At 39.5% G+C, this 15,415-nt stretch overlaps 1 pseudogene; it reads right to left on the bottom strand.

Moving 5' to 3' along the window:
• Positions 1 to 6,168: 6,168 nt before the first annotated feature.
• LOC132815318 (cytochrome b-c1 complex subunit 10-like) lies at positions 6,169 to 6,590 on the bottom strand (annotated as a pseudogene).
• Between the last annotated feature and the right edge of the window lie 8,825 nt (positions 6,591 to 15,415).

Genomic DNA, 15,415 nt, shown 5'->3' with positions numbered 1-15,415 from the left:
TAGCACATCTGTACAAACTAATAAAGAAAGCCTTTGAACAAAAGCTTGTTCATCAAATAGTTTTACTGTTACAAGAAAAGTATGCACGTTAAATAATGACTCTGGATGCTGATCAGTATGCAACTGACCAATGAGGAGAAGTACAGTCTCTTCTGAGTTAGTGATAACCCCATGGCTGAAGTCGCTGCACTCCAATTAACTGAAGATTCTCATTCAAGTCACCTCCAGATGGAGGACAAGGGCAGCTGGAAATTATGCATTTCTGGAGGAAAGGAACATCCTGCTTGTGATGAACATCCTGCCAGCTTTTACCACTAAGATTAACAAATGAACAGTGAGTACTCTAGTGAGATACTAGGGACTGGCTGACCTCTTGAGAATCATGCACCAGTAATTCAGTTCAATCATGAGTGTGGAGATTTAAAAGTGACTGTTATCATTCACGTTCACACCTCAGGATCATTCCAGGGTCCTGGAGAGGATGTTTGCATTGTGTTGCAGCCAGCTGCCCTTAGTGAATGTAGTTACATGGGACACACTGTTCAGGAGGGTAAATGCTATTGTAGAGTTCAGAGCAAATCAGGAGAACTTGCATTCAGGATGTGTAAGAGGTGAAGGGGATGATCTCTAGTTTCCGGAAAAGTTAGGGGCCATTGAGTGGAAGCCATGTGGTAGTCAGAGTAACTGTGGGGCATGCTGGGATTCCACATGCTCGCAGCTCCTTCTGATCACCATATCCTATCGAATCCCTATGTTAGAGTAGGGAAAGAGACCAGCACCCATTGACTGGTCTGCATCAGCATTCTGGATCCCAATGCTCAAACAACAGAAAGTATTAAAGTTGACTCAACTGTTTGTAGAGTTATACCTATTGTTTGAATCAGGTAAATAGACAAAAAGAACTGCAGATGATGGAATTCTGAAACCAAAACAGGGGGAAAACTCTGACGAAAGATTGCTAGACTTGAAACATTAACTTTACTTTCTCTCTACAGACTCTGCCACACCTTCTGATTTTCTCAAGCATTCTTTCTTTGTATTAATCAAGGCTGCTAAGGCAGCAAATGTAAATTATGGTCATTCTACAACTTGGATCATCCTTGTGCATTGTTTATATAAGCGTTTCCATCATGTTACAGATTGGCCAGGCAGGTTTTCATTTAAGAATCAGATCTGATCAAGAATACACCTTTGCATTAACACGTAACCACAGAGCTCCTTGTTTTATGATCTGCAGGACTTAAGTCAAATGTGCCTTAATGTGGTCTTCATATTACCAGTCACATTGTATGTTAAAAGGTATACAATTATTTAATTAATCAGCAGAGCTAGAGTTTGAATAAATATCTAAATATTTAAATACTCACTTGGAGCTGCATTAACAGCACAGAATTAAATTGCAAGAATCACCAGGAACATAATCCTCATGATGTAAATGCCTACAGAATGAAAAATTAAATTATAGATTCAACTTGCAATTGAAGTTAAAAATTAAAGAAACTAAACCTTTGCATTTTTCCAGAGTTACCATTTTGATTTGGTTTTAGCAGAGAAACTTTGCACCTAAATAAATGTTGGTACTGGTAACATTCTTCAGCATATACTAACATTTCTCCACCATTTATAATTGTAAAATAAAAACAACCGTCATGCACAGTTTGATTTACTTCTCAAGTTAATCAAAATTCATAATTATTGTTCTTTTATTTCTATATTCCTTTCATCAGTCAATTTACCTGATGCTTTGAAGTTGTGTTTCCGTGGAGATTCTTTGATGTTGGATTGTTTGTTTTGGGACACTCTACAACTCTTTACTGATGTCACAGACTGTAGAAGTGACCATCTCAACCTTTGTAAACAATACAAACTGTTGGGACAAACTGATAAACACAGTTATCATAATAAATTGCAAAGATTTGTAAAACATTAATTTGGTCCACAAATTCTGTTAATGCAAGAAAATACACATACTTTTAATTTTGATATGGCTAGAGTGTTTGCTTTATTAATCTAGATTGGCGTTTGGGATGAATGCATAGATTAATGACATTTATGATCTAAGAGTTTGAATTTTATCAACATGATAAAAGAGAGAATACTTTTCCTGTGGCTTAATACAAATTCTGGTTTAGTCAGATAACTTCAACCGAAATCATGCCAGGTTGAACCTGTAAAACCCACTCAAACATATTATCTAAAACTGTAATGAACTGATACTGATCAGAATCATAGAAGGTGCTTTGAGATGTTAGTCATGGCTCAGAGCAACTCTAGCCTCTCTGACTGCCTGGATCCTTTGCAATTTGCTTCCCTGTGTAACAGGTCTAGAGCAGATGCTATCTCCCAAACCCCACACGCATCCCTGAAACATTGGGAGGATAAAGGTACCGATGTCAGGCTCCTACTTATTGACTAAATCTCCTCCTTCAACTCTGAAATCTGAACCAAACTAATCTCAAAACTCTGAGACCTAGGACTGTGCTCCACCCTCTGCAGCTAGATTCTTGACTTCCTGACCCCAGACCACAATCAGTGAGGATAGGCAATAGCACCTCCTCCACCATAATCCTCAACACCAGTATCCCGTGAAGCTAGGTACTCAGCCCCTTACCCCCCACCCACCCCCACCCCCACCCCCACTGTACTCCCTGTATCCCTGTACACTCACAACTATGTGGCCAAATTTTGCCTGGACTCCACCTGCACGTGTGCTGACAACCCCACCATTGTAAGTCGGATATCAAACAATGATGAGACAGAATACAGGAAGAGATAGAGTGCTTGGTGTTGTGGTGCAAAGATATCAATCTCTTCCTCAACGTGGTCAAAACTAAAGGTCTGATCATTGACTTCAGGAAGCAAGGAGGGTATGACAGGCCCCAATCCATGGAGCTGAGGTGGAGATGATTGAGCGTGTCAAGTTACTAGGTGTGACGATCACCAACAATCTGTCATCAACTACTCATATTGTTCTGTTCTATCACCCTGTGATCTCTGTATCGATTGATCTGCCTGTACTCCATACAAAACATTACTTTTCGCTGTACATAGGTACATGTGATAATAATAAATTAAATCAAATCAAATCAAGAATCCTGACAGCTAGTATATAGGCCATTCAGTCTATTGTATCTGCACCTATCCACGAAGGGCATCCCACTCAGATACACAGATACACACCTTCGCTCTATCCCTGTAACCCTGCCCTTATCACGGCTAATCCACCCACCATGCACATCCCTGGAGTCATGGGCATTCAAGAGATGATTGCATAAATGGAGATATGTAGAGCAGAGATATGGGGGTCAAAGCAAGAGTTTGTACCAGTTTGAATGACTGAGTCACAATGGACTGATATATGTCCCTCAGCACCATGACAATTCTGTGATTCTATGTTTTCATTTTGAAAAGAATAATCTCAGAGTGTAGGTGGTGCCTGTCGGGTGATCAGAGGGAATGTCTTCTGTTCCAGAAAAGGAGCATCAGCACTGACCCAGTGTTGGTCTCTGGGGATTATTCACATGAGGTGGGTGAGCTGCAGCTTCTGGTGGGCATCCACTGGCAGTTGACGGCTGAGTTTTATTTAAATGGCAGTGAGTGAGCTGCAGGTAGATCCTCGGAAAGCCGTAAGGCAATTTGGAGAAGGGAGCAGTGACTAGAATGGAGGAGGGTAGCAGCCTCCTGTGTGGCATCCTCTCAAAGAACCTCTGAAAATTCAAACAGATAATATCTACTAGCTGCTCTGTGTCTAATTTGCTTGTTATCTCCTCAATGAATTGTAACAGATTTATCAAATACGAGCTCCCCTTGATAAAGATGTGCTACCTCAGCCTTATTTTCACATGCTTTTCCAAGTACAACTCAATCACATCCATAATAATGAACTCTAACATCTGAATAGGTTGACTCCTTGACCTACAGTTTCCTGTCTTCTGCCTCCCTCCTTTCTTAAACACTTTCATTAACTATTTTCAGATCCTCTGGGGCCCTACCTGACTCGGCCTGTCTTCAGTGATGCCTGAAAGATCACCACCAATACTTCCACAATCTCCTCAGGTTTCTCCTTCAGAACTCTGGGCGTAGTCCAGAGATTTTTCCACATTCATCCCTTCCAGCTTCTCAGCACCTTCTCCTTAGTAATGGCCACTACACTCACCTCTGCCCCCTCACTTTCTTCAAGTTCTGGTATGCAACTGGTGTCTTTCACAAAGAAAACTCTTACAAGTACCTACTTAGCTCCTCTGCCATTTCTTTGTTCCTCATTCCTATTTCTCCAGCCTCATTTACCAGCTGTCCAATGGCCACTCTTGGCTCTCTCTTACTTTTTATATACCTAAAAAGGACTCTGGGACTCATCTTCTACATTACAAGATAGCCTTTATTATTAGATTTATACTTTACCTTGAGTTTATAGTTTTCTTGCAACTGACACCACATAATGCCAACCTTACTGTTTCGTTTAAAGAATTATCCATAGCCCTAGTTACCCACCATGAATCTGCTCCCAGTATGATTCAGGTAGACCCCATCCCATCAAACAGCTCCCTCCCTCCCAGTACAGGTGGCAATGTTGCATGAATTTAAACCTGTTTCTCCCAAATGATTCTTTGGACCACACATTTAATATTTTAATCTTGTTAACCCTTGCATCAAAATGCTCTTGGCCAGAGATTATTACCTTGTAATTCAGCCCTGAGCCGCTCATATTCCCTCAGCAGAACCTCTTTCCCCTTTCTACATATATCCTCACTGTCTATGTGAACCACAACAATTGGAACTTCGCACTCCCACTCCAAATAGATCTAATGTTAAATAATTGGCAAGTTAAGCAGCCCAGGATTCATCTTTATTAAACTGAAATCTAAAGAAATCACAAACCTACAGCTCAACCATTTTAAAAGGCACATCCAAAAATGTTCAACTAAGGCCAAAGATTAGAACATAGAACATAGAACATAGAACATAGAAAAATACAGCGCAGTACAGGCCCTTCGGCCCTCGATGTTGCACCAACCGAAGCCTACCTAACCTACACTAGCCCAATAACCTCCATTTGCTTATCCAATGCCCGCTTAAATGACCATAAAGAGGGTGAGTCCACCACTGCTACTGGCAGGGCATTCCATGAACTCACGACTCGCTGAGGAAAGAATCTACCCCTAACATCTGTCCTATACCTGCCACCCCTTAATTTAAAGCTGTGTCCCCTAGTAACAGCTGACTCCATTAGCGGAAAAAGGTTCTCACTGTCAACCCTATCTAAACCCCTAATCATCTTGTACACCTCTATCAAGTCACCCCTAAACCTTCTTTTCTCCAATGAGAACAGCCCCAAGCGCCTCAGCCTTTCCTCATACGATCTTCCTACCATGCCAGGCAACATCATGGTAAACCTCCTCTGCACTCGTTCCAATGCCTCCACATCCTTCCTATAGTATGGCGACCAAAACTGCACACAATACTCCAGATGAGGCCGCACCAGAGTCTTATACAACTGCAACATGGCCTCAGGACTCCGGAACTCAATTCCTCTACCAATAAAGCCCAGTACACCATATGCCTTCTTCACAGCACTATTTACCTGGGTGGCAACTTTCAGAGATCTGTGTACATGGACACCATGATCCCTCTGCTCATCCACACTACCAAGTAGTCTACCATTAGCCCAGTAAACCATCTTCTTGTTACTCCTACCGAAGTGAATGACTTCACACTTAGCTACATTGAACTCCATTTGCCACCTTTCTGCCCAGCTCTGCAACTTATCTATATCCCGCTGTAACCTGCCACATCCTTCCTCACTGTCCACAACTCCACCGACTTTCGTGTCATCCGCAAACTTGCTCACCCAGCCTTCAAGCCCCTCCTCTAGGTCATTTATAAAAATGACAAACAGCAATGGTCCCAAAACAGATCCTTGTGGAACACCGCTAGTAACTGCACTCCAAGATGAACCTATACCATCAACTACTACCCTCTGTCTCCTTCCAGCCAGCCAATTCCTAATCCAAACCTCTAATGCACCCACAATGCCATACCTCCGTAGTTTTTGCATTAGCCTGCCATGGGGTACCTTATCGAACGCCTTGCTAAAATCCATATACACCACTATTTTTCTTTTTTTTAGTAAAGATTTTCACTGTTTTATTTTAAATATTCATGGTGTAGTTTAGGATTCAGAAGACAAAGTGCTGAAGTGGATGCAGTGTATGGTTCACATTAACGCTTCAACCTCAAAAGCTGCAAATAATAATGTTTCCTGCTTCTGCTTTAAAGTTCAAACAAACAGAAATGTTCAGTTCAGAAAAATTTAGACTGTCCTGATGTCTGAAGCCATTGGTCACTTGTCTTCATTGTTCATCTACATCTATTAAAACATGATTGCTTCATTCATCCTTGAAATTCCCCCTTATGTATGGAACACGGTCAAGTATTACTCTCCAATCTGTACTGTACACCAGTGCTACACAACCAACGCCTCCCCATGTTGCCACTGTTGGAATCCAGTTTTTTAACCAACTGGACATATCTGGGTCCGATAAACTTCTCCAACATCTCGGCATCCGCTCGCCGTCCCGCTCCGCACCACAAAATGGTGGCGCCAAGACCCCACGTGTCAGGTGTCAGGTGTTGGCTTTTTTTCCTAGTTCTGGTATAACTTTGCGATTGTAATTTTCTAAATAAATGATTTTGTCTTCTTTATGTAAAAATATTGCCATGTAACAATTATAAAATTATTTGCCTCAAGTGATTGCAACAAATGTAGCGATCAAAAATACTCAGTTTCCAGTAAAGGGTTAGGTCAATACTGTTAGGTATTTCTGGATTATATTGCAGAATGCATTATTGGAAAGAAACTTTTATAATTGATTTGGAGGTCACTTATAACAACATCTTGATAGTTGTTGTTATAAGTGACTAGGACTAAACATTGATAAAGTTAGCGAATTACAAGCTCTGCCGTTTAAATTGCATTTGATTTTACAAACAAATGCAATTTAAACTGCAGAGCTTGTAATTCAAATTCAAATCTGAATGTTGTTTTTGATTTTCGTGCAACTTCTTTGCAGCTGTAACTTTCTATTCCTTGCTCTGTTCTATCACCCTGTGATCTTTGTATGGATTGATCTGCCTGTACTCCATGCAAAACAAAACTTTTCACTGTACCTAGGTATATGTGACAATAATAAATCAAATCAAATTAAATCAAGAATCCCAATAGCTAATATAGAGGCCATTCAGCCCATTGTATCTGCACCTGTCCCCTGAAGGACATCCCACTCATATACACAGATACATGCCTCCATTCTATCCCTTTAACCATGCTTTTACCGTAGCTAATCCACCTAGCCTGGACACTATGGGCATTTGAGAGGACATTAGATGATTGCTTAAACGGAAATAAAGAGCAGAGATATGGGGAAAAGGCAAGAGATTGCACTAATTTTACTTGCTGAGTCACAATGGACTGAAAGATGACCTTCAGCCCATGATAATTCTGTAATTCTATGTTTTTATCATCAGTAAAATCAAATGCAATTTAAACTAAAGAGCTTGGAATTTGGTAACCTTTTACCATATCTAGTTCAAGTGACACAGAACTATCAATATGTTGATAAACGTGACCTCTGAATGAATTATTAAAGGGACTTTCTGATAATGTGTTATGCAATATAATCTAGAAAGATCCAACACTATTGACCCAAACCTTTACTGGAAACTGAGTATTTTTGAATGCTAAAGTTCACTTCAGGCAATTAAGTTTATAATTGCTACGTGTCAATATTTTGTATATAAAAAACAAGAACCAACTATTTGGAACATAACAGGATCACATTTTTACAGGAAATAGGAAAAAATGTAAATGCCTGACTTAGTTGAATATTTTTGTAAGTGTCTTTTAAACTATTTGAACTGTAGGTTTGTGATTTCTTTAGATTTCGGTTTTAATAATGATACATCCTGGGCTGCTTAACCTGGCAATGATTTAACATTAGATCCACTTGGAGTGGGAGTGTGAAGATCCACATAGGCACTGAGGAAATATGTAGAAAGCAGAAAGAGGGTCTGCTGAGGGAATATGAGCAGTTCAGGGCTGAATTACAAGGTAATAATCTCTGGCCAAGTAAAAAGTAAATGTGTAGCTCAAAGAGTCATTTGGGAGAAACGGGTTTAAATTCATGAAACATTGCCAACAGTACTGGGGAGGGAGAGAGCTGTTCTGATGAGACCACCTGAATCATACTGGGAGCAGATTCCTGTTAAATAACTAAGGCTATGGAAATGGCTTTAAACTAAACAGTGAGTGTTGGACTCGGTGGTGTCATTTGCAAAAAAGCTGTAAACTCAAGGTAAAGGATAAATCTAAAAATAAAGGCTATCTTGTAATGTAAAAGATAAGTGCAAGAATCCTTTTCAGGTATATAAAATGTCAGGGAGAGGCAAGATTGTACATTGGACAGCTGGTTAGAAGCTCAAGGTTCAAGATCTACTCTGGTCTTTCAGGAAGTGGAGAGAATGCTGAGAACATTGATACACAGCAAGCTGCACTGCATGCTCCTTGGCTGCTCCAAGTGATCAAAAGGTAGAAGTACGATGTTAAAGACAGGATTCTCTCAGTGGTCACCTGGTTCAAAATGTAACATCTGTATGTGTACAACCTACAAGTTCACATTACTTTGGTCTGCATCATTTCTGAATGCTGTTAATGGTGAGCTCCATTGCAAAAAGGCATGGTATGCATCATGCATTCACCGACATGCCCTTGATCACATCCTGTATGTCCCACAGCCTGTATGTCCCACAGTTTCATGACTTTGTTGTGCTTGAAGTCATGAATTATATTCTCCATCTTTTCTCCCTGTCTGAAGAATGTAATGACCTTGACCTCCAATCAAAGGGGATAAGGGCTGGGGTGGGGGGATGGTTTGTTGGGGAATGTCATCCTTTATTATATCAGTGTGTACTTTCATGATTTAGATTAACAACAAATAAGCTTTCAAATTCTAAATTAAGTGTCGCATTTGACGTTGCCATATGCAACTTTATTTTAATCAGCTGCAGGCACATGTTTAGATTTAGTTCCCTACATTCTATCTGGGAAAATGCAGAAAGTCCATCTGGGCATATAGCACCTGCACATAGCACTACCACCACTTCATGTACACAGGTCCCATGATGCTGCACCCGAACAGGAGCCATAACCAGTTTTACTGTTGTCACAGCCAGTATTACTGATCACAAATACATAACATATTGGCCTTCCACAGGTGCCAGTAATGTTGGTATTTCCCTCTGGTGCTCTCCCTCCTCTCCTCCATTAATCTCTCAGCTCCCTGGTCCACAAGCCTCATTCCTGAAGAAGGGCGTATGTCTGAAACGTCAATTCTCCTGCTCCTCGGATGCTGCCTGACCTGCTGTGCTTTTCCAGCACCACACTCTTGACTGTGCTGTGACAGACAGTATTACTGGCATCATGGCCAGTTTTACTGGTGTCACAGGTGGTATTACTGCACCACGGCCAGTTTTACTGGTGTCATGACCAGTATTACTGATCACAAATACCATAATATATTGACCTTCCATTGGTACCAGTAATGATGGTATTTCCCTTTGGTGCTCTCCTTCTAAGATGTCCAGTATATTACCTGAAAATTTTAGACTTTGCTCTTTCTCATGCTCAGCCTTTAACAAAGTATCACAGAACAGATTAACTTTGAAAATTCCTCAACATTTTTCCCAACTGCAGTATACCTTCCCCTCTGAGAATTGCAAGATGTCTTTAAATACCATTAGTCAGGTGCACTGCCAGTCCTGATGATACGTGCAGACGTTAAATGAGACAGAAAGGAATGACTGCTGCACCCATCGATCAATAGGTGCACAGGCAGCAGCAAGTTAATGTACTGCCTGCATCACAGTGTTCAGGGGACTGGGGCTGACACCCATTTTCTCCTCCAATCACTCAGTGGATTGTTTTGTGGCATTAATACATATTCTGCTTATTTTTGAAAACAATTTTTCAAAGATGTGACCTCTTCCCATTTCCACCCAGTGCTCTGACTTCTCCCCACATTCCAAAGATTGCAGGTTAGGTGAATTGGTTGTGGGAAATTGCCCCATAATGTTCAGGGATGTGCAGTCGAGGTGGGTTAATCTTGGGAAAGGCTGGGCCATGAGGATAGGGAAGTGGGATGTTCTTTTGAGGATAGGTGCGGACACAATTGGCCGAATGGCTTCTATATTTGCTGAAGGGATTCTATGATTCTACTGCGGGACAGTTCGTCTTAGGTTGAGATAATATAGATCATGCTCTATAGGTAGAGCATGATCCAATTTAACTGAATATAGCAAACAACGTTTGTAAGGTTTGATAATGTTTTCAATGTATCATGACAAACTTCCTTATCACTGTGTCCCAATAGTTTGCATTGATTACAAAGGTTGAGATGGTCATTCCTACAGTCTATGACATCAGTAAATGAGTTCTTTAAATTTCAGGATGCACTGTGTTCCAACGCAAAGAGTCCAGTGACAGAAACACGATCAAAGAATCTCCACAGAAACACGACTTTAGCTCTTCTAAGCCTCAGGTAAATTGATCGATTGAAGGAATATAGAAATTAAAGAACAATAATTATGAATTTTGGTTAACTGGAGAACTAAATCGAGCTGTGTGTGGCTGGTGATTTTATTTTAAATATAAAAATGGTGTGGATATGTCAGTATATGCATAAAAATTTTACCAGGGCAAACTTTAAATTAGGTGCAAAGTTTTTCTGTCAACGAAAATCAAAATAGTAACTCTAAACAAAATGCAAAGATTTTCTGTGTTTAACTTTTTACTTTAATCACAAGCTGAATCTGTTATGTAACTGTCCACTGTCTAGGCACTGACACTGAGAGGATCATGTTCCTGGTGATTCTTGCAATTTCCTTCTGTGCTGTTAATGCAGCACCAAGTAAGTATTTATGTATTTACATATTTATTAGATCTTTAACTGTGCTAATTAAATAATTTTATACCTTTCAACACATGTGACTGATAATATAAGACCACACTGAGGCACATGAAATGAAATTTCTGCAGACCATAAAGAAAACAGCCTGTTGTTCAAGGCTCAATACAAAGGCCCGTCCTATGCCAGAAAGCATGACTGGCCAACCTGTAACATGATGCAACCATTTATATAAACAATGCACTCGGACAACTAGGGATAGGCAATAAATGCTGGACCAACCAGCGACTTCACCATCCTATGAATTATTTCTTTTAAAATGTGCTCTTGCAAATTCTCCTGATAAGTGAAAGATGCAATGTTTAAAAAATTGATCTTTTTCACATATACTCAAGTTATCTAACACCAAATGACTGTAAACACATTAATTCTAATGTCATTTACACAGTTTGATGCAAGCAATAAAGATTTGTGTTAATTGTGAATTTTAATTTTTATTCATAAGGCTTTGGTTCAGGTGGAGACCGTACTTTTCCTCATGATATTACAAGCCAATCTGGACTGACACAGCTATACAACACTCCAGTGGTACAAGCTGAAAGAGTAACAAGGCCTCTGGATTATCTTGGTTGGTTAGGAATAACACATTCAGGAATAAAGTAAGTTAATTGCACTAAGTTTCAATTTTGATTTGATGTCCTCTAAAACTGTGCCATGTCAAAGAACTTTCCATTGTGTTTTGCATTTGCAAAATAAGAACTGAAAAGTGATGTGGTGAAATTCTAAAATTTAGATATTCTATAACATCAATGAGTATCAGTATCCAACTGGTAATGAATATCCAAGATGGTAGACATTTGAGGTTACTTTACAATCCAATGTACACAAACTTTGTGTTTCTCCCCGCTCATGTTAAATTAATGAAAGAAGAGGCTATCAAATGTAGCTATCTCTGAAGAAAACAGCCAACAATTAAGAATGAAGAAAGAGTGTGTGGAGAAATTTTCAAAGCAAAGTCAAACATCATGACTTTAGGAATGAGATTCCCCCAACTGGAGACAAAGACTCAGGAGGCAGGCAGAATACAGGCACATAGTGGATTTTTATTCAAGAAAAGAAATCTTTCAATGCACGGAGATGATCAAAGGATCTTCCCTGAATCTGGCCTCGACTCACAAACATGATTATATGCTTAATCCTTGGCTCAGATCAGTAGATCAATGATGCACCCTGTGTGTTAAAGTAAAATGCAGCATTTTAATACATTTTATGTTCCAATAATTACACACAGTGTGATCACTGTGTCATTCCCTTTTATTCCATACACCCAATCCTGTGTATCACCTAATCAATGATGTGCATCTATTTGGACAACTCCAGATTCCCTTGGTCTGATGATATTTACCAGTCACTGTAATCTGTAGACTTTGGAGTCTTCTGATGTAGTCTATTCTTCTGCATTCCAAAGTTACTGGCTATACTTCTTCAGATCTGTCTCAGGTTGGCTTATCTCTGAGAGTAGCTTAAATTCAGTTGTTCATTTTGCTGCCTTTATCAAATTCAGTTATTCCTCTTATATTTCCCACTGTCTTAATTATACATGTAATTTAATTACATGGTATAAGATTGGCAATATTGGGTTCTGTTATGATGTTAGTTATAAAGTGTAAAGTTATACAGCCACTTCTGCTGTTAGCACTTTGTGATTAATGGGCTGTGAACAATCTATTTTGTTTGGGTTACAGGGAAGGGCATTTCTTGAGGCTAATTAACTTTCACATCTATGTTTCAGTGTTTTTTTCTAATGCTTGTCTTATACTCTGTTTGTATGTGTATCTATCTTTTGTTTTGAAAACTACCTCTATGTTTATTTGAAGAAACTTTAACTATTTCTTAACATTGCAAGTAATTTTAAAGAAACAACAATTTTGTTGGCCATTTTGTGTCTTTCAAACATGGGCCATTTTAGGAGAAGCAAGTACAGGCCTGCACGACAAAGACCATGGATAATCATTTCACAACCATTTCCTCTAATTACATGTTAGCTCGCATCTTATTCAGAAGGTTGTTGATTTAAATCCCACTCCAGAAACTGGAGCAAAAATTATAGGCTGAAAGTACTGAGTGAGTAAGGCACTGGCACAGCCAGTGTCCATTGAATGAGATGTGTTCTCATAGTTTAGCATGTCCTCTCAGTAGGATGCAAAGGTTCCTCTGGTACTATTTTGAAGAACAGCAGAAGAGGTATTAATTCCTCAACCAACGTCAGTAAATCAATAAAACTGGCTGGAATCAACTTAAGTGAGAAAACTGCATGTCTCAATACCTCCGATACCAGTTCCATACTGGCTTTTAGTCCCAAGCATGTTACATCTCTCATGCCTCCGCTTTGCTCCCGAATCAAACACAATGCCTTGTAGGTACAGAATTCACAAGCCATATTCAGCCATTATCAAATATTTGAACATACAAGATTTTTTTAAAAATCATCATTGACATTCCTTTGAGAAAAATAGCTTTTCTTAACTTTCACATTTTACCTCAAATGGATGACATTAGAGACATTACAAACCTCTCTTGTCTGCTCTTATACCTTTTAGCTTCTATAAACTGGAGCTCATTCAAAACACTGCTGCCCCTTTTTCCTGACTTAAACCAAGCCCTATTCCCACATCCCTCCTATGCTCATTGACCTATAATGGCACAGTTTGTCAACACCTAAGTTATAAAATACTCACCTTGCTGCTTAACCTAACATGTTCCTGTTTCTCATTTTCCTCATCCAACTCTAGATTGCCCATGGTAGAGCACTTAACAAGGAAATTACAAAATTGAACATCTTTTCTTCAATTTTCTGTATTTATATTCAATGTTCAGGTTCATTTTTCTGTGTTTCAGGATGGTGCCAGAGTGAGGCAACACCTGATGCTTTGTGTCATTCTGTAACAAAATACATGACAGTAAATAAATAGAAAAATAACCAAGTCAGTTTCAAGGTCTGTACGTGCCTCCTATCATACCACTTACAAATCCCCAATTTTAATCACTTTGTCACTGGTGACAGCTGCCTGAGCTCAGGAATTCCTTTCTGTGTCTCCACCTCACTCTCCTCTTGATGTTCTTTAAAACTTGCCAACCAAGCTTGATGTTAACCTATTATTTTGTGTCTATAATCTGTATATACTCAAGTTCTTTACTTTGTTGTACATTCCATTCAGTTCAAGCAGTTCTCACCCATAAAACCCATGATGCTGTCACTCACAAACAATGAGTTTCCACCACCTGGACTCATTTGGGAATGTTATTTCCACTCCCCCTGGACCACTGCAATGCATAACATCCCTGGTCAGATCAAATCATCATTAATGACCTGCCATTGCACTGACTCAGCAGTCATATCAAACCTGACTCAGTTCTGTTTCTCATATTGATGGTACTTCTAACCTTTTCAAATGTAATTCAAATGCAATTACTTGATGTGTCCTTGGTACAAGTCCTACCCCTACCAGTCAAATGAAACCATTGATTGACAGATCATTGAAACTACTGTATTACCTGATTTTTTATCTTAAATGAATTTATTGACTCAAGTCTGAACAAGGGCTGTCTCTATTACAAACATCTTCCTTTGTGCTAAGTATGACTCCAGTCAGTGGGATGCATTTTCACTTCGATATGATTTTATTGGTGCACCATGATAACAAGGCCACATGCTTTCTCAACTCAGGAATTCAACTTGTTTTCGATGTACAAACTGGGGATGAAATGAGGTAAGGCAGCAAGTGACCCTCACAGAACTGAAGTGAAGTATCAATGGACAAGTTATTTCTGTGTCAATTCTGCTTAATAGCTTGGTCATGGAACCTTTCATCACATTACTGATGATTCAGAGTAGACCATGAGTAAAGTAATTGGCTGGACCATATTTATCTTTTTTTTAACAGTATATACATGGTCTTTATGGCAAAGATGACAACGATTGCAGCTGTATGGGAAAAAGAGTTGACTGGGAGCACAAACCAGAATATATTCAGGTTTTATCAGGTTTCCTCTGTCCAGTGCATTCAACCATGTCTTGCTATCAAATGAAATTAAAGATATTGTCTGAAGAGATGACTGTGATATTGGGACCTCATGAGAAGTCCAAGATAGATAATTTATTTGATGCTTGCAAATGAAGTTTGCAAACATTTCAATTTTATCCCATGCACAGCTATGCTGGGCTATGCTTCATGATGAAGTGATTGTAAAACCTCCTTCTCTGGTTATTTATTTTACTGTTCCCCACCATTCTCTATTGGATGCAACATGACCTCAGACCTTTAACCAGGTTTTTCAGTTTTGGGATCACGGTTCTGTCAGTAGCACAATGCTTCTGATGGTGAGACTGAACATATCAAGGGAGGTGATGGAAGAGGCTGGGACATCGATTGACAGGAATGATTCTGTGAATATGA

This window comes from Hemiscyllium ocellatum, chromosome 4 (assembly GCF_020745735.1).
Source record: "Hemiscyllium ocellatum isolate sHemOce1 chromosome 4, sHemOce1.pat.X.cur, whole genome shotgun sequence".
Taxonomy (NCBI): Eukaryota; Metazoa; Chordata; class Chondrichthyes; order Orectolobiformes; family Hemiscylliidae; genus Hemiscyllium; species Hemiscyllium ocellatum.
This window is presented reverse-complemented; position numbering and strand designations above follow the sequence as displayed.